The sequence below is a fragment of the Natator depressus genome, chromosome 8 (genome assembly GCF_965152275.1).
Source record: "Natator depressus isolate rNatDep1 chromosome 8, rNatDep2.hap1, whole genome shotgun sequence".
Lineage (NCBI taxonomy): Eukaryota > Metazoa > Chordata > Testudines > Cheloniidae > Natator > Natator depressus.
The window spans coordinates 101,184,927-101,203,875 of NC_134241.1; positions in this window are offsets into that span (position 1 = coordinate 101,184,927).

The window sequence follows — 18,949 nt, forward strand, 5'->3', positions numbered from 1 at the left end:
CCCCAGACTCCCACCACACGGGGCAGGCCGGCAGCCCTGATCCCTCAGTGCCAGGCAGCCGGGAACCTGGGACTCCGGCACACAGGCTGGCCTTTAGCACACAGCTGAGCCGGGCTACAACTGGGTGCTAATTGTGCCGAATGCAGCCCATAGGTTGAGAACCGCTGATCTAGCCCCGATTTTGGTACCATCATGTGTCACCACAGCCCCCTTAGTGAATAACAGTACAAATGAATTTTCTTCATTCAGAAAGGACTGCTTTGATCTGTAGTGTCCTCCCAAGGTATGGGAAAGACTGTTGTAGTGAATCCAATGTTCATTTTTCTTTAGCCAGCTGATATCTCTGCCGAATCCAGAGTTAGATTAGTATGAACTCTGGGGGGCAGGATCCACCTCTTTGTGCTAGGTAGGCACTGTGCAAACATATCACAATAGGGTTGCCTCTAGGTGCTACCATGCAAATAGAGCAGGATTTTCAAATGTGCCTAAGTGAGTTAGGCACCTGACTCCCATTGAAAGTCTGTGGGAATTGCATGCCTGCCTCACTCATGTTGGATCTTGTAATGGCATGGAGGTCACCTGGGCGTGCCCTCTGTGATTAGGCGCAGCACAGCAAATGAGCCCCTTCCTCAGTCTCCCCTCACCCGAGGGATAGACAAGACCAAGCGGGCCTTTCTAGTATTAAAGAGCACCCTCTTCAGAAGGTCTCATTTAGTTAACAGAAAAGGATGACACAAAAACATAAACAACAGCATCCGTCAGCTACTCCAAAGGAAGCTCTCCACCCGTGGGCTAATCAGCCCTATGACTCACCCCCATAGCCCCAGAGCACTCTGAATTCCTTACCTGGAGCTTGGGTGTCTGCTGGATGTTCAGCCAGATGCCCATCTTCCCCCCATGGTGCGTTGCTGATCCAGTCCCTACACCCAGTTCGTACTCATGGGCTGCTCCAGTCCCTTGCACCTTCTTTCTGGGCCTGACCTCCTATCCGTGAGCTTCTGCCCTCCAGGGAGACACCATTGAGAGTAGCTTCCAAATCAGCTGCCCTGAGGATTGTCTCTCCTCTGGAGCTTCCTCTATTCTGGGACTTCCTGACTGAGCCCTCAAAAGCCTTTATGAGGCCCAGATGCTCCTGAGCTAATTAACTGCTGTCCAGCTACTTAGGCAATTAATTATCCACAGGTGAATCTGGGTTGGCTCATTCTCCATCAGGCTGGGTGCACAACCCCCCAGGGACCAACCTCCATGACAGTCCTGTTGGTTGCAATCGGACTATTCACGCGAGCAAACTTTACTCGCATGCCATGTAGGACTGGAGTCAGCGTGGCCTGGTCTCCTTCCGGTCAGTTTGATCTCAAGTATTGATCACTTTATTCATTGTTGGTAATTCAGCACCTACAGAGTTCTGAAGTTTGTTCGCTAATTAAGCCTCCTTAGGTTGGAAAATAGTATTCCAGATTGTGTAAAGGGTATAAATATAGCACAGAAACACTAAGGCCTCAAAGCTTGGATACGGCACTGAACAGATTATTTATTTATTATTTGTATTACAGTAGTGCCCAGGGACCCCAGTGGAGATCAGGCATCCACTGTACTGGGCACGCTACAACCAGAGAATAAGAGACAATCCCTGCCCCGAATTGCTTATAAACTAATTCGTCATGGGCAAACTTCTGTGCCTGCACTGGGCTCATTGCAGGATCTTGGGCTACATTTCAAATACTGTCCACTAATTTGGAATGCCTCACTTTTTGGGGCGCCCGGTTTGATAAACTTTAGGGGTCCCCCTGTTGGCAAATAGTTGAGCTTAAAATTCCCTTTGGGAGAATATTTGAGCATTTCTGTCAAAATGGCCTTTTTTGCAACTACGGAGGATGCTAGTCCAAGCCACAGCGGGCGCCAGGGCACCCCGCTCCCATTGCAAGTCAGAGGAAAGTCAATCCATCATTCCCAAGCATGCCTTTGAAAAGTCCCCCGCCCCCCGAAGCTGGTTTATGAACTTATTCAAGGACAGCTCTCACCTCGGACAGGGCGCTCAGCACACTTGAAACAAAGACATTTAAAAATTCAAATGACAGGTTTCAGAGTAACAGCCGTGTTAGTCTGTATTCGCAAAAAGAAAAGGAGTACTTGTGGCACCTTAGAGACTAACCAATTTATTTGAGCATGAGTTTTCGTGAGCTACAGCTCACTTCATCGGATGCATACTGTGGAACGTGTAGAAGATCTTATTATATACACAGAAAGCATGAAAAAATACCTCCTCCCACCCCACTCTCCTGCTGGTAATAGCTTATCTAAAGTGACCACTCTCCTTACAATGTGTATGATAATCAAGGTGGGCCATTTCCAACACAAATCCAGGTTTTCTCACACCCCGGCCCCCCCCACACACACACACAAACTCACTCTCCTGCTGGTAATAGCTTATCCAAAGTGACCACTCTCCTTACATTGTGTATGATAATCAAGGTGGGCCATTTCCAGCACAAATCCAGGGTTTAACAAGAACGTCGGGGGGGGGGGGGGGGTAGGAAAAAACAAGGGGAAATAGGCTACCTTGCATAATGACTAAGCCACTCCCAGTCTCTATTCAAGCCTAAGTTAATTGTATCCAATTTGCAAATGAATTCCAATTCAGCAGTTTCTCGCTGGAGTCTGGATTTGAAGTTTTCTTGTTGTAAAATAGCGACTTTCATGTCTGTAATCGCGTGACCAGAGAGATTGAAGTGTTCTCCGACTGGTTTATGAATGTTATAATTCTTGACATCTGATTTGTGTCCATTTACTCTTTTACGTAGAGACTGTCCAGTTTGACCAATATACATGGCAGAGGGGCATTGCTGGCACATGATGGCATATATCTGGCATATGTGCTGGAAATGGCCCAACTTGATTATCATACACATTGTAAGGAGAGTGATCACTTTAGATAAGCTATTACCAGCAGGAGAGTGGGGTGGGAGGAGGTATTTTTTCATGCTTTCTGTGTATATAATAAGATCTTCTACACGTTCCACAGTATGCATCCGATGAAGTGAGCTGTAGCTCACGAAAGCTTATGCTCAAATAAATTGGTTAGTCTCTAAGGTGCCACAAGTCCTCCTTTTCTTTTTGAAAAATTCAAATGACTCCCCAGAGACAGCATTTGGCAGTATTCTCCCAGCTCAATTGGCTTTGTTTATGTTTTTACTGAGAAATCCTCTTTTAATCCTCTTCCTGTTCCTACAAACCCTGGATTATCTCCAGAGTTCCGTCGGTAAATAACACTCCATGTCTCATGAGGGGTTAATACTCCTGAGTCTGCTGGATTTGAAAATCTAACCTACTCCAGCTTGGCAAGAAGCCTACTCTATATCCAAAGTCCTCTTGGATCCTTTGGGCAATACAGCAAACGAGACACTATGGATTTCTTTCAGTGATTCTGCAAAGGAAAACCAGGATCACTGCACTCAGCAAACTGTGAAAGTCAACAAAACAGAGCCATAAAACGAAAATGAAAGCGAAAGGGAGACACAGTGTAAGCTGTGAACGTGGAAGTTGCGAGAGGTAAGTTCTGGGTGAGAATGGCCCACTTACTGACCCCTAACCTAGCTTTCACAAATAACACATGCATTTCAGAGCAGCTAACAGCGCTTTGTGAATGGGATGCAAATGTGGACAAACTAACTTCCCCAGCATACAAAATATCAATATCATTTTGTCTCTGTGGTTCCTGTTCTGTGCTGATAAAGAGACATCCCAGCTTCTCTAAAGACCTCTGGTAGACCTGGCTCAGGCTGCCATGGAGGGGACGCCTGTTAAAGTCATGAGCCAATGGGGGTGGGGAGTTGTGACTATAGGAGGCAGAGTGTTCACAGCTCCGAGGGTGCAAGCCAATGCTTTCAAGAACCAAATGATGCTATTGTTATTCTGGGTGAGATTTCTGGCCCGTGCATGTGATTTGATTGGAGCCAGAGACTTGATCACCAGCTGAAGTTGTTATGGTTAGTACTACTGTGTTTCCCTCTCCCACATACACACATTCACACTGTTACAAAGTTTTGCCATGGAAACTCAATGCCCCTTTTTATTTAAAAGGGGATCTGTAATCAGGAGGTTTATCTTGCCCTCCAATCCGTGGGAGGAACTATTTGCATGAGTGGAAATTCCATACACAGTGATAAAGGCCATTATTAGGCCCTTATGCCATACAGAAAGGACTGGGGAAGTCTTGTGATGTTTGGGCAAGTTTCCTGTGAGTTGCAGGCATTCAGCACCTCTAATATCAGATCCTACATGACCTGCCCAAGGAATCAAGTCAGTATCAAAACCCGGAATAGAAGCCCAGTGTCCTAACTCCCAGGTTCTCTGATTCAAAGATTGGCAATACACTCACCCACATAGCAGGGCAGAGCTGGCCTCTCCAATACTCACACTGTTTTAAAATTGGTTTCAGAGTAACAGCCGTGTTAGTCTGTATTCGCAAAAAGAAAAGGAGTACTTGTGGCACCTTAGAGACTGTGAGCTGTAGCTCACGAAAGCTTATGCTCAAATAAATTGGTTAGTCTCTAAGGTGCCACAAGTACTCCTTTTCTTTTTGTTTTAAAATTGAGAGGCAGTTTGGGTAGAGTTTAGACCCTGGGCCTGACGTTCATAAGTATTGAGTAGAGACAGCTTCGCCGAAAGTCTGCATGGGGTGGGACTGTGTTTGTTAATAAGGCTCACTTAAGGAAACGACCCCAGCTGGAGATCGTTTCCCTGGATTCCTTGAGAAACCATGAGCCGAGGTTACCCCAGAGAGTAGCCGACCCAGCAGAATAACGCTTGAGCCGACAGAAGGAGGGCGCTGTAAGACAAGCCCAGTCTATTACAGGTTCACAAACTCCTTGGTATGTTATGTGATGAGTTTCTAGAGATGGTGCAACTCATACAGGCCCATGGCTTTTACAGGGCTGTTCCCTTCCAAGCGTGCTCACGTAAAGACCTACTGAAGTCAAGGGAGGAGCAAACATTCAGCACATCTAAAATCTAAATCCTGGCCTCAGATGATGGGCATCAAACCCTTCCTGGAGGGATGAGCCAGAACCAAAAATACTCCAATTTTGGAAGAGTTTAGATCCAATGATGATCTTGCCAGACCGCCTTGCTCTACAGGAGAGGATTGTGAGCTTCATTCACAAAATGCCTGTGAAACAATTTGAGAGCTTTGCATGGAAGGCACTATAGATTTGCAAAGCAGTAGTAGTCAATGTGTTTGCTAGCCTTTCGCACAGAAAGCAAATGGCAGCAAGGAACAGAAAGACCCCTGACCTAGCTAGCCTTTCTGGGCACAGGATGAAATTCACCCCTGTGACGAGGGCCTGTACAAGGCCTAGGGTTTCAGTAGGTCTCATGTGACAAGGAGGCCTTGTGCAAGCTCTCCGTGCATGACCTAGCACTGAGATAATCTCAGCATTGCTTTTGCCCCAACCTTAGTTAGTGGTCTCACAAAGAAGCAAATTTTTAGTGAGGGAGGGCTCAAAGGAGGCTTTTAACACCCTCCCCCCGCAGAAAGGGGAAGCAGTCACGTAGCCCATATGAGCAAAGAAGGAACCTAGCTTGCATCTTAGCATTGGAAGGAAGAAAGAGGGCTAATTGTCAGCCAGGAAGAAGGCAAAATTCTCCCCCCCCCCCCGATTCGTTTAACACTGGGCTAGTTGTTTGACAAGATATGAAACCCCCCAATTTCTCCGCCTATTTTTATTGCCCTCCTGCGCTCAGTTCCCCCATCCTGCTCCCAGCGTTACGGAATTCTGACATGCCTTTTATATCCTCCCACCCCTGCTTTTTTTAAAAAAAAAAAAACAACCTGAATGCCATCAGACAGCCCCCGGATGGCTTAAATCTCCCTGTAGCTCGGGAGATCAGCCCCCTTTCTCTAATAAAAATTAATTTATTATGATCCTGGGAGTTGGAATTAATCTGCCTCCTGAGAGGCTGGATCTGGCAAGACCCAGAAGGCACATTAACAGCATTGTAGTGCTTAATGCTCTGTAGCCAAAACATCTGCTAATTTAATGCACGAGCAGCCGGCTGCCTCCGACAGTTCCTAACGAGAAGTGGGGCGTTGGAAATGTGGGAGGGGCTTTCAGAAGGGAGTGAAGTGACTGTTACTCGGGCTTGTCTCACCGGATCCTTTTTAATTATTGCATTCACCAAGGAGCTTGTAAACAAAACCTAGGCAGAATCTGACGGTGGAAAGGTGACTTGCTAATTAGTAACACAGATGGGGATACATATGCCATCAGTCTTAGGGCTCTGCTGGTTTGGGCTTAAAGGTGAAACCCACCCAGCCCCTACTGTAGGATGAAAGCAAAGTTTCACCCACTTCCAAATAAATGTTTTGATGCAACAGACCTGGGGAGAGGCAAAGCACCTACTATTGCCTATTCCTCCAAGTTGCTGCACCCCGGGCATCTACGCAAGCCGGCAAGGCGAGGCCTAGGCGTCAAACAGAAAACACATGGAGGCCATGGAGGGTTACAGATGGCCTCTGTGTGGGGCTTTGCTCTATCTTCGTTACGGAGCACTTTGTACGATGCATCTGCATGGCGGCCTGGCATGAGCTATTTTTGAAAAGGTGTTTCTTCTTTTGCCAAGTGAAAGAGGCTTAAAGAAGAAGGAGGGACAGACTATGAGACAAGTTCGTAGAATATCAGGGTTGGAAGGGACCTCAGGAGGTATCTAGTCCAACCCCCTGCTCAAAGCAGGGCCAATCCCCAATTTTTGCCCCAGATCCCTAAATGGCCCCCTCAAGGATTGAACTCACAACCCTGGGTTTAGCAGGCCAATGCTCAAACCACTATTGTTACGTTGTTCTGTAGTGTCAAGAAACAACGCCTCTGGGTAAAACCCCTGTGACTGGCAGAGTACCTTTGCTGATGACGGTTAGCCTATGTTAATGCACATGTATATACCGTAGACTGCCCATGTCTTCAGACCCACAGGACAGACTGACTGGTAGCATCTTAATACAGACAGCGGGACATTTCATGATTGGAAAGACCATGTGTCCATGCTATGCACAAGCCGAATTCGGAGTGGCGGATTTCAAGGGACCATTCTGATCATCGAGTTAGAGCTCCTGCATAAAACGGGCCAGAGAATCTCCCCCAGCCATTCCAGCATCAAGCACATAATTCCTGGATGAGCCAAAGCAGATCATTTAGAAAGACGTCCAGTCTTGCTTTAAAGAGAGGGAGGCTCCAGCATATTCTAGGAACTTCTAAGCTTTCATAGATTGATAGATTCCAAGGCCAGACGGGACCATTCTGATCATCTAGTCTGACCCCCTCTAGAGCACAGGCCAGAGAACTTCCCCACAATAATTCCGACAGCAGATCTTTTAGAGAAACATCCAATCTTGGTTTTAAAATTGCCAGTGACGGAGAATCCACCACAACCCTTGGTGAATTGTTCCAGTGGTTAATTACTCTCACTGTTAAGAATGTATGCCTCATTTAGTCTGAACATGTCTAGCTTCAACATCCAGCCATTGTGTCGTGTTAGACCTTTCTCTGCTAGACTGATGAGCCCATTATAAAATATTTGTTCCCCATGTGGGTACTTATAGACTGTAATCAAGTCAACCCTTAACCTTCTCTGCCTTGGTTAGCTGTGACTTGACAGCAGATGCAGGGGTCGAGAAGCACCTTTGATTTGCAAAGAAAAAATGGAGAAAATGCGTCTGGGTTGAAAACAAGAGGCAAAAATTCGACAGTACCATTAAATTCTCCTAGCCCTGGAACTTCATGTCAGGTGTACCAGGGGCTCTCCACCTGAGGAATCAAAAACAGATGTCAAACAGTTGCAACCACCCTACTCTTCTCGTATTGCTAAATGAGAAGAGCATCCCAGCTAGGTAGGACCTGGGTGTGGAGAGGGTCATAGGGTGGAAAAGGCTAAGAACCCCTGAGTTATGCTACCAAACACTGAATCTCAATTAAGTCACCTGGGCCATTGGCTTAGGAAGGTGAATCACATATGCACGGAGTAGGGTCCTGACCCCAGGAAGTGCTAAGCATCCTCAACTCCCATCAACGCATTCAGCACCTCAGTGTACCTGACTCTGGGGGTGGGCACAGCACCACAAACAGACCAGGAAAAGATATTTGAGCTGCACTGGGCTAAAAGAACATGGTAAACCTCTTAGGGAAGGGAATGAAATGATTTTTCTCAAATAACCAACATAAGGATTTGAAAACGAACATCTCTTAGTATTAATTTAATTAAAGCAGCATGCTGCCATTACTTAAAAAGCTAGAAGAATCAGTCTGTTTAATGGGTTCTCAGGCTAATCAAAAATTAATTAAGCATTTCGTGGGGATTCCAAATCCCTGAATTGGATTTAAGGAAGCCTGTTTCCATGTCTTTTTCAAGTGTTGCTTGTTTCACGATAACAGAAGACATGTTTGATTATTCAGACAATATGTTATCCCTCTTCTGGCAGGTGATCATCCTTGAAATTCCATTTCCTGAAAGAAACCTGAAACGACTCTGACATTGTGTTGCTTCTGTCTCTTCTAGACCTAAAATGTATCCCGAAGCTTTGCCTTTAACAATCTTACTTCTCATTGCTAATATGCGGCTAGTCAACAATTGCTTGTCTCAACATTTCAGAAAAACCTGAGACCTGAGAAATCCACGTGTCATGCAATGGCTGGATTTGGCTTGTATTCTTTATTTGGGGTGTGGAGACTTATGGGGGAGCACAATTTTAAAAGTGTTTATGATGTGGCAACTTGGAAGTAATACTGCTTTTCACTCTACCTGTTTGCTCAGGTAGAAAGCTCTCAACAATCAGCTGTAGTAAGATCTTGGTCTTCCATCTTATCAAAATGGGAGTCTGTTTAAATGACTTTTGTATGCGGAACCTTTACCCAATACCTAAGGCTGAAATTAACTATTTCAAGGGTTGCCAGGCTACTGTTGTTGCTCTAAGGAGTCGTATAACACGATCAACTCTAATTAATGTAGAAGCTTGCTAACGGATCGGAAGCCAGCCCTGAAATACTGAGGGGTGTGTCTGTTTTGTGGGTCTTCCCATTCCTGTGAATCAAATCTGTTCATCCGCTCTTGAGTGACAGAAGCAAATTCATTTGGGCTGTGCTCGAAAGCCTGGTGAAATCAATGGGAGTCTTTCCACTGGCTCCAATGGGCTGCGGATTGAATAAGAAAGCCACGGAAAGCGTTGAGGTTTTGTTGGAAGGACTCTGGGTCATCCTGGGCAAGGCACCCGTAACTTCATTTTACACTTGGATGGGGTGCGTCACGTAGCGGCTTTTTTAATTCAGGCCTGTAAACTGATGCACGGTGACTCACGCTAGGTCACACACTGAGTCAGGGGTAGAATTGGGAATGACCCAGGAGCCCCGGTTCCCAGGCCCTGCTGTAACCACCACGTGACACCGCTCCTCTTAAGAAACTGTTACTCATATTTTAGCCTGGATGCTGCTCCGTGCAAAATGTAGACGCCGGCAGAATGATGGAGCAACCAGTTGGACTCCAAAATAAAAACTCCTGCGCCAAAAGCTCAAGTAGCCAGATCCTCAGCTGATGTAAATGGGCATAACTCACAATCTGGCCTAATTTGTCCCCAGGTTAACAGCATTAGCTGAACTATCAGATGTCTGATCTCTATTTCCAGCAGTTGTTACAAACACCTTCCCACCCAAACAAACAGCTTGTCCCACAGAGATCATGACCGTACCAAAGGTTGCTCAGTTTCGACTTGCCACCGGATGACAAAGTAACCTGGTTTTTTAATGGAAAACCAAGACTGAATCAATGATTGAAGCTAGCATTGGCTTCCATCCTTGGAGATCTTTTTGAGCTATTCATCATGTTGATGATATAAATAAAAACGCATACAGTGAGCATGAAGGATGCAAAACTTTTTTTAAGTGGGGGGGACAGGAGGGAAAACTTGGTAATGCTATACCTGAGCCATTTAAAGCACACCATCTTTGAAGTAGCAATCTGGCAAATACACTCAATCAATTATAAATGAAATAATCTTCTTAAAATATTAAAGATTTGGGTGCTAAGCAATACTGGAAGATTACGGAGAGAAAATCAGTTTTAGAGCTCCCTAAAGTGACAGAAAGAGAATAATCGGAAGAAATGGTGAGAATTTTAAAACGATTATGTAGATTTGTGTCAGTGGAAGGGTCCCCGCAATCCCTAGCTGATCTCTTGTACGCTGGAAATAGATTAAGCTCAATCCTTTCTTAAAGGGGCAGGTTCCTTTCAAGTGTGGGGTAGTGTGGGGGGGGCAGGGAGTGAGGAGAACCTTAACATTATTTTTCTACTGAAATGAAATCTGAGACCCAAAGCCTTTGCTAAAATGTTTTTATTGCCCTGGAGGGAGAGAGACAGACACAAATTTTGGATAAACTGATAAGAGCAAACCTAGCTCTAGCCTTGACTTGCTGCCCTGGACCTAGCATGCGTGAGGACGCATGGTAGAAGCCACGTGTTATTCATTCTAAGATACCAATGATATTTAAATACAATGGGCCTGATTCGCTGCAGTTTTATGCTGATGTGTTTCAGTGGAGTAAAAGTGGAGTCACATGGTGGTGAACTGAGGCCGTACCAAGACACATAGAACCCAACTCGTGCTCTTAGTGACATGGGTGTAAATCAGAAGTAATGCCATTGAAGCCAATTGGGTCTCACCAGTGTAAAATTAGGGTGAGATCAGGATCAGACTGGTAATCACGCGGGGACAAATATAAACCTGGTGTCACTCCATCGAAGACAGAGTTACACTAGAGACGAATGAGGCTCATTATCGGCATTCAAAAATTGTCTGCATTTGGGGTTCTGTGAACACTAAAGAGTTCTAGTACCAAAAAAAAAAAAAAAAAAAGCCCGGGGGCCAAACTGATAACTGGCATAAGCCTGGTGGGATGAATGGAATCACACCAGGTGTGAACTTGGCCCCATCCCCTATGTCGATGTGTCACCTGTCCCGTTGCCTAGACTTTGTGGTACATTCTCTTTGTTGCTGCGTTACTTCAGACCCTGTCTGATATTCGACCCACTCTGAGATACTACACGCAGCTCCACACCAGCTTGTAGGAGCAGTCTGGAGACCTCCTGCCCACACAGGGATTTTCAATACGGCCCTGGCTTATATGACTTCATTACATGGTCATAGCTCAACTTCAAATGGCAATCCCACACCATCACCCTTATTGTTTATTGCTATTGGCCCGTGCCCAGGGGCTTCTCAGGTACAAGAAACAATTTCTGCCCACAAGCGCTTACAATCGAAGACTAATCCTGCCATGCGCTCTGTGTGTAGGGAAGGGACACCCATTGACTTCAATGGAGAGCTGCATGGGCTCTGGGTTCGCCCCTGTTGGACCTCGTTATAGCATCAAGACTTAAATTCAGAAGTGAGGCAACAAGCGAGGGTCACAAATCAAAAGGGGGAAATGGCAGAGAGATGACAACGGTGCCATGAATAAGAACGGGCCGTTTTCCAATAAGACTGGTAGGTATGAAGAAAAGGAGGACTTGTGGCACCTTAGAGACTAACCAATTTATTTGAGCATGAGCTTTCGTGAGCTACAGCTCACTTCATCAGATGCACTATTGATGGTCTGGTTGGGTTTTCTGTTAATTATTAATTCACTCATTTTTTGTAGGCAACAGGGCAGGGGCCAGATCCTAGAAGGGGGCTGTGACGTTCTGGGAAGGGAGTTCCAAGCTTGGAGGGCAGCATGGAAGACATCACAGAGGTGGGGCTGGAAGGACGACCCCTGACTTCCAATCAGGAGCAGAAGGAATGGTACAAAAGGCGCTGAGGGTATGTCTACACGACAATCAGAGGTGCAACTGTAGCACATGTAGACGTACCCGAACTAGTGTGAGTAGAAATAGCAGTGATGCAGCAGCAGCATTGGGTGTCAAAGCCCACCCAGGATCCTGGGTGTGCTCTCGAGCAGCTAGCCCCTGCTGCCGGCCCTTCACTGCTAGTGTATCTGAGCTTCTTAGATCAAAGCTAGTCGAGGACATCTACACGGAGCTGCAGTCCCACCACTGACCGCAGTGTAGACATAACTTCAGATGCTATGGGGATGAGAACAGTATAGGCACCTGAATAGACCAGGACAGAATGCAAAAGAGCTCTCGTCCTTCAATACTCATGTAACGAGGCCACACCCATCTACGCAAACTGCACAGCTGGTCAGCATTTTTCAGACTTCTTTTTTCATTGGGAAAAGGGCCTTTTTTCTAAACTGAGCATTTTCCCAGCAAATGTTGGTCTTTTGGATTTTTTTTTTTAATGAAAGTGAAAAATATGGTCCTTATTTTTTTTCTCATTTTCCTGTTTTTTGTTTTGTTTTCCCCAGTTTATGGTTTTTCCTTCCGCCCCTCTCTTTTCACCTTTTTTCTTCCCTTTTTTGAGAGCAAAAATGGAGAAAAAAAAATAGGAGACAAGGGAAAATTTTAAAAACAAACATTTTCTAAAAATGCTGGCAAAAAGTATGGGACGAGTGGAAGGAATGTTCCTTTTCAAACCCCACAAAATGCAAATAACTTTGACATTTTTCCATTTTTTCTGGCAAATATTGTGTTTCCAATTTTCTGTACTAAATAGAAGAACCTTTCCAAAGCTGAGTGAATGGTGTGGTCGGTCTAGTGGTCTGAGACTCAGGTTAAATCTACATTGCCCCGCAGTTCAGACTATGGAGGTGTTAATTCCAGCATGTGGTAAAGCTCTGTACTGTAACTCCCCCGTGTGGACGCTGTGTGCGTGCATTTAAAGGTGCCTGTTTGAAGAGGAGTCCGTGAGCACAAATTAGCTACCTTTTCACACCAATAAGGTGCTCCCTGCTATTCACATCCCCATAGTCCAACAGTCAGGGCAGGGTAGACATGATCTAAGACAAGCTACTAAAACTCCTGAGTTCTTATCCCAGTTCTGCCACTAAGAGCTGTTTGTTTTGGCTTCCCCATTTGTAGCATGGGAATAACAGCACTTACCTGACTCCTCGAGATAGGTGTTGGGTAGGATGAATTCGTTAATGTTTGTAAACCTCTTAGAAGATGACAGTTTTGCTGTGTGTTTTAGTCCCACTTTGTGCCTGAATGCGGTTTGATAGTCAGGCATGGAATCAATCTTTGAATAATGGATATTAAAAATGTCAACTATGACACCGAACCATAATGCATGCCACACACTGCCTGCCTGTATATTGTTTCACACACTTAATATACAGTGGGAGCGCTGTAATCACACCTTGCTAATCCCCACACTTTATAATCTTCACAAAAAAAAACCCTGACTGCTTCTCCACACCTCTCAGCAAAGGTTTAAGAGCAGAGGCTGCGCCAAGTTGCCAGAATATTAAGACTTCACTAATTTTTCCAAAATATTGTGCATCACTGAGACAGTCCAGAACAATGATTTATTTATTGTTACAGAGGGATCTAGACAATTTATTTTATTGATACAGAGGGACCTAGACAAATTGGAGGATTGGGCCAAAAGAAATCTGATGAGGTTCAACAAGGACAAGTGCAGAGTCCTGCACTTACGACAGAAGAATCCCATGCACCACTACAGATTAGGGACCGAATGGCTCGGCAGCAGTTCTGCAGAAAAGGACCTAGAGGTTACAGTGGACGAGAAGCTGGATATGAGTCAGCAGGGTGCACTTGTTGTGAAGGCTAAAGGCATTTTGGGCTGTATAAGTAGGGGCATTGCCAGCAGATCGAGGGACGTGATCATTTCCCTCTATTCAGCATTGGTGAGGCCTCATCTGGAGTACTGTGTCCAGTTTTGGGCCCCACACTACAAGAAGGATGTGGAAAAATTGGAAAGAGTCCAGCGGAGGGCAACAAAAATGATTTGGGGGCTGGAGCACATGACTTATGAGTAGAGGCTGAGGGAACTGGGATTGTTTAGTCTGCGGAAGAGAAGAATGAGGGGGGATTTGATAGCTGCTTCCAACTACCTGGAAGGGGGTTCCAAAGAGGATGGATCTAGACTGTTCTCAGTGGTGGCTGATGACAGAATGAGGAGTAATGGTCTCAAGTTGCAGTGGGGAGGTTTAGGTTGGATATTAGGAAATATTTTTTCAGTAGGAGGGTGGTGAAACACTGGAATGCGTTACCTAGGGAGGTGGTGGAATCTCCTTCCTTAGAGGTTTTTAAGGTCAGTCTTGACAAAGCCCTGGCTGGGATGATTTAGTTGGGGATTAGGTCCTGCTTTGAGCAGGGGGTTGGACTAGATGACCTCCTGAGGTCCCTTCCAACCCTGAGATTCTATGATTCTATGATTGCATTTCCTCATTTGGATTCCTAAGGATGCACCTTATCTTCTGCTCTAAAGCTATGTATATGATTGTTCTTACTGGTATTACTTTAGCGTCTAGCTCACTGTTGGGCTGGGTGTTGTTTATACACAGAGTAAGAGACAGACCCTGCCCCACAGCATTATCTAAACAGACACAAGTGACATTTTTCCAGATTGCCTGAGATGTTCAGGATGAATCACTATCACCTGTTTACAGCAGGAGAGAGTCTTGTGTGTTCACCGGGGGGAAATCCTTCAAACTCTGCCAACCACTGGCAGCACAAACGCTCTGTTCTGGGCTCCAGGAAAATAAAAACGGCCCGACTGGGTCAGACCAAAGGTCCATCTAGCCCAGTATCCTGTCTTCCGGCAGTGGCCCAAGCCAGGTGCCCCAGAGGCAATGAACAGAACAGGGAATCATCAAGTGATCCATCCCCTGTCGCCCATTCCCAGCTTCTGGCAAACAGAGGCCAGGGACACCATCTCTGCCCATCCTGGCTAATAGCCATTGATGGACCTATCCTCCGTGAACTTATCTAGTTCTTTTTTGAACCCTGTTATAGTCTTGGCCTTCACAACATCCTCTGGCAAGGAGTTCCACAGGTTGACTGTGTATTGTGGGAAACCCTGCTCTCTCTGCGGGCTAGAAATTTACACACCCCACTTTGTTACACTTGAGCATCCAGTCCTTTGTCTTCCAGATACCCTCAATGTACCCCAATCCACGGCTTCCTTGGAAGCCATGCACCCCAGCTCACCAGCTTTACCTCTGTTCAACACTCTCTTAGCACAAGGCACTTAGATGTGTCGACAGTAAAATTGAAGTTTATTTAACAAAGCTTGAGTTACTCATTGGAATAAAGCAAGTAGAATGATTTGGAAACAGCAGGGTACACGTAACAGAGAAACATAAAACACAATCTGAACCCTATACTTTTGAACAAGTTCCTTTCCCGTCTAATGAGGTATTTCTCACTCAGTGGTCAGTCCCGTGCAGAAAGCGAGGGTCCACTTCCCATGAGACACTCACACAAGCTGAGGATCTCCTCCAGAAGGGACTCTTACATAGTGCCAGACCTTTGTGTCTTTGTCAAATCAAGTCTGCATCTGCCCCAGGCTCTCTCTTTCTCACCAACAGCAGTTGGTCCAATAAAAGATATTTCCTCACCCACCGTGTCCCCCCAGACTGTAAACACAGGGCTGGGCTGTGTCAACGGATCTCGACTGTTCTCCCTGTTGATTGTGTCATCTCTGAGACAGCTCCTCCCACCCGCCAGCGGCCCCGCTGATCGACTCCTCCCCCTCACTTCCAGCTGTTCCGCGGCGTGCAGGAGGCGCTGGGAGGGAGGCGGAAGAGCGGGGACGGGGCATGCTCGGGGGAGGGGGTGGGAACAGGCGGGGCAGGGGCTTGGAGGAAGCGGTGGAGTGGGGGCGGGCCTGGGGCTGAGGCCCACACGTTCTCCCCTGGTGCACGGTTTGCCACAACCACCTGCACGGAAGGGCTAAGTGATAAAAACCTTGGACAGACTCTGAACGGACATGTCCAAGGATGCCTTCTCTTTGGAGAAGGCCGGTGCTGTGCTTTTCTCCTTATTCCTCATTTCACAGTCTCTGGAAAGCGTGCAGGCTGGAGAGAGAGAAGGAGATTTTGCTATTAGGGAATATTGATTTATTAATTAGAACCAGGCCTAGTTTCTCCACTAGAGAGAGAAATGACCGGCATTTTCTCCGAGCAGGAAAAGCCTCTTTGCTTTTTGCTTAGAGCGTTTCTACCAAGTCATGACATTACCCTCTAAGGGCCTGATCGTGCAACAAGCTCCTTGCACGCAGATCCCCACACCTGTATGGATCTTATGCAAGGTGATACACAGCATATCATATGTGATAACATGCTGAAACATTTAGAGCAGGTGTTCTCAAACTTCATTGCACTGTGACCCGAGGAAGGGGGACTGAAGCCTGACTCCCAGGGCCCTGGGGGAGGGGGCAAAGCCAAAGCCAAAGCCGGAGCCAAAGCTGAAGCTCAAGGGCTTCAACTCCAGGTGGGGGGGCCTGTAACCTGAGCCACACCACCCAGAGCTGAAGCCCTTGGGCTTCGGCTTTGGCCCTGGGCAGAGGGGTTCGAGCTTCCACTTTGGCCCCGGGCCCCAGCAAGTCTAACGCCAGCCCTGGTGACCCCATTAAAATGGGGTTGCGACCAACTTTGGGGTCCCAACCCACAGTTTGAGAACCTCTCATCTAGAGTTACAGATTCTCATTTAATGTGCATAGTAAAATCTTCCATGAGAAATTTCCATATTGACTTGGACCCATATTTATGACCTAGCTTGAGTGGTGTGGCCACACACTGGATGGTGTATCACACTGACCTCTAGTGGATGGAATCAGAGCTGCTCAACAGTGTGTCATAAGCCTTATACTGCTGACAGCGAATGGAGATTCTCCTTTATTTTGACCAGAGTGATTTGTGCTTTAGGGGAAGAAGGATCTGAGTTCTGTTCCCCTGCTGCCACTGTGAATATTGTGTGCAGCAAAAAGGAGCAGAGAGAAAAGACATTCCAGTGACAAAATAGGACAAAGGGGGAGGAGGGAGAGAACAATTGATATAATAATTAGACCTGGACAAAAAAATTTGGACAAATAGTTTATTAGCCGAAAAATGCAGTTCTGACTCGACCAAAACTATTCATGAATTTGGGCCAAACTGGTATTTTGTTTCAAAATTTCCTAGATTTATTTTTTTTAAAAAAAAGTGGAAAATACACTTGAAAATGAAACACAACCAAAAAGAAACCTTTTAAAAAATTGTTTTGGGTCCAAGTGGTTTGTTCGACCCAAAAGAAACCAAAAATCTGTTTATTTGTTTCAGGAAGAAAAACTGAAAATTCCTGTTGTGGGCCAACCAGAAGTGGTTCAGCCATCTAACCCCAAAAAATCAATTATTCTCTCAGCTTCACTAACACCACCTCACCGTCATATAATGCTTTTCATCCAGAGCCCTCAATGTTCTTTACAAAGGAGGCAAGTCACATTACTCCCATTGTATAGACGGGGAAACTGAGGCATGGAGCTGTGGTGATCACCCAGAAGCCTAAAGGCAAAACTGGGACTAGAATCCAAGTCACCTGAATCCCACTTAAGTGTCCTCCCCACTGGGTTACAACACCTATTATGTTATTATTATTTATTTGTGCTGTAGAAGTGCTTATGCACTCCAGTTGTAGACCAGGACCCCATTACGCGGGTACTGTAGAAACAAAGAACAAAAAGATGGTCCCTGCTGCAGAGATTACAAAGCCCTGTGCCAGGTTCTTCAGCCCCTAATTAACAGCACGGGTTTCCCTTTAGGGAGCAAAGGGGAACCTTTCAGATGAAAAACAGATGCTTTAAAATAACGGGCTTGGAAACCCATCCGAAACTTGGAACCCCATGTGGCCTGCCCATCCCTACGTTGCACTCTCTGACCAGTGAATCTATGTTAACCGATGATCACATGCAACTACTGCTCTCAGTTATCCCCGGGCAAATCTGGATTGGCCTCAGTGGATATCATAACAGCAGTCACCCCAAAGCACCTTAGACTTTATAGCTCTTTAAAGTTATTGTACAAGCTGCTCAGCTAACGTAAAGCAGCATTGCACCCTGGACTTCAGTGCAGCGATGCCAATTTATCCCAGCGAAGGGTGTGGCCCGTTCTTTTAAACACACTGTATTGAGTGAAATGGTTTTGACAGCAGAGAGCTGAAGATTAACGATGGTCTTGTCGTCTCCCGCACAGAAACCATCCCTGATCTGCACAAGCCATTTGAATGAGCGAGAAGCCTGTTTGTTTCTCCAGGCTTCCTGGCTAGCCCTTGCCTTTGCATCGCGCACACTTCCCGGGGCCTTCTGCAGGACTGTTTAGCAAGAGTCCGCAAACTCGATTATTGCTTAACTTTCACGCCAAAGCCTTGAGGTCCCTCGGTTCTAAATCATTCCCCATCGATCTGTTCCTATTATGGAGCTCCCTTCCCCCTGCCAAGCATGCTGTTCTATATGACTCTTTTTCCAGCGCAATTGAGCCCAGACCCTAAAAAATCAATACCAAAGCAACCCTGGGGTCGGAGGTCAATGAGGTCTTTAACAAACGTGTCAGGTGCTCTTGACTTTAGCAGGCTTCGCCCTACTTTGAGGCCCTTTCTGATCCATCACGGGTTTGTCATAAAGCAAATTTGCAGCCATTGATCCAGCCGGAATGAAGTTGTGAATATCAGATGGAGTGGGGCGGGGGGGGGGGGGGAAACATACCCCTGGAGAAAGAGTTTTAATAGCTTATGGGCAACACATGTCAGGGCGAAGAGAAAAACAAAATTATGAAAATGCAACAGAAATAAAGCTTTTCCCTTCCACGGAGAAGCAGGCCTGGGTCCTGAGACAAACAAAAGCCAATAAATGTGAATAATACTATAACAATAATATATAACTGGACTTTCTGAAATGGATTAGGGCCCTGAACATGTACAATGGACATGTTCATTGAAGTACATATGGACTTATGAAGGATTATGTTAAAGGAGTATTAAAAATAAAGGGCCAGATCGTCACCTGGTGTATATCAGCGTCGCCCCATTGGAG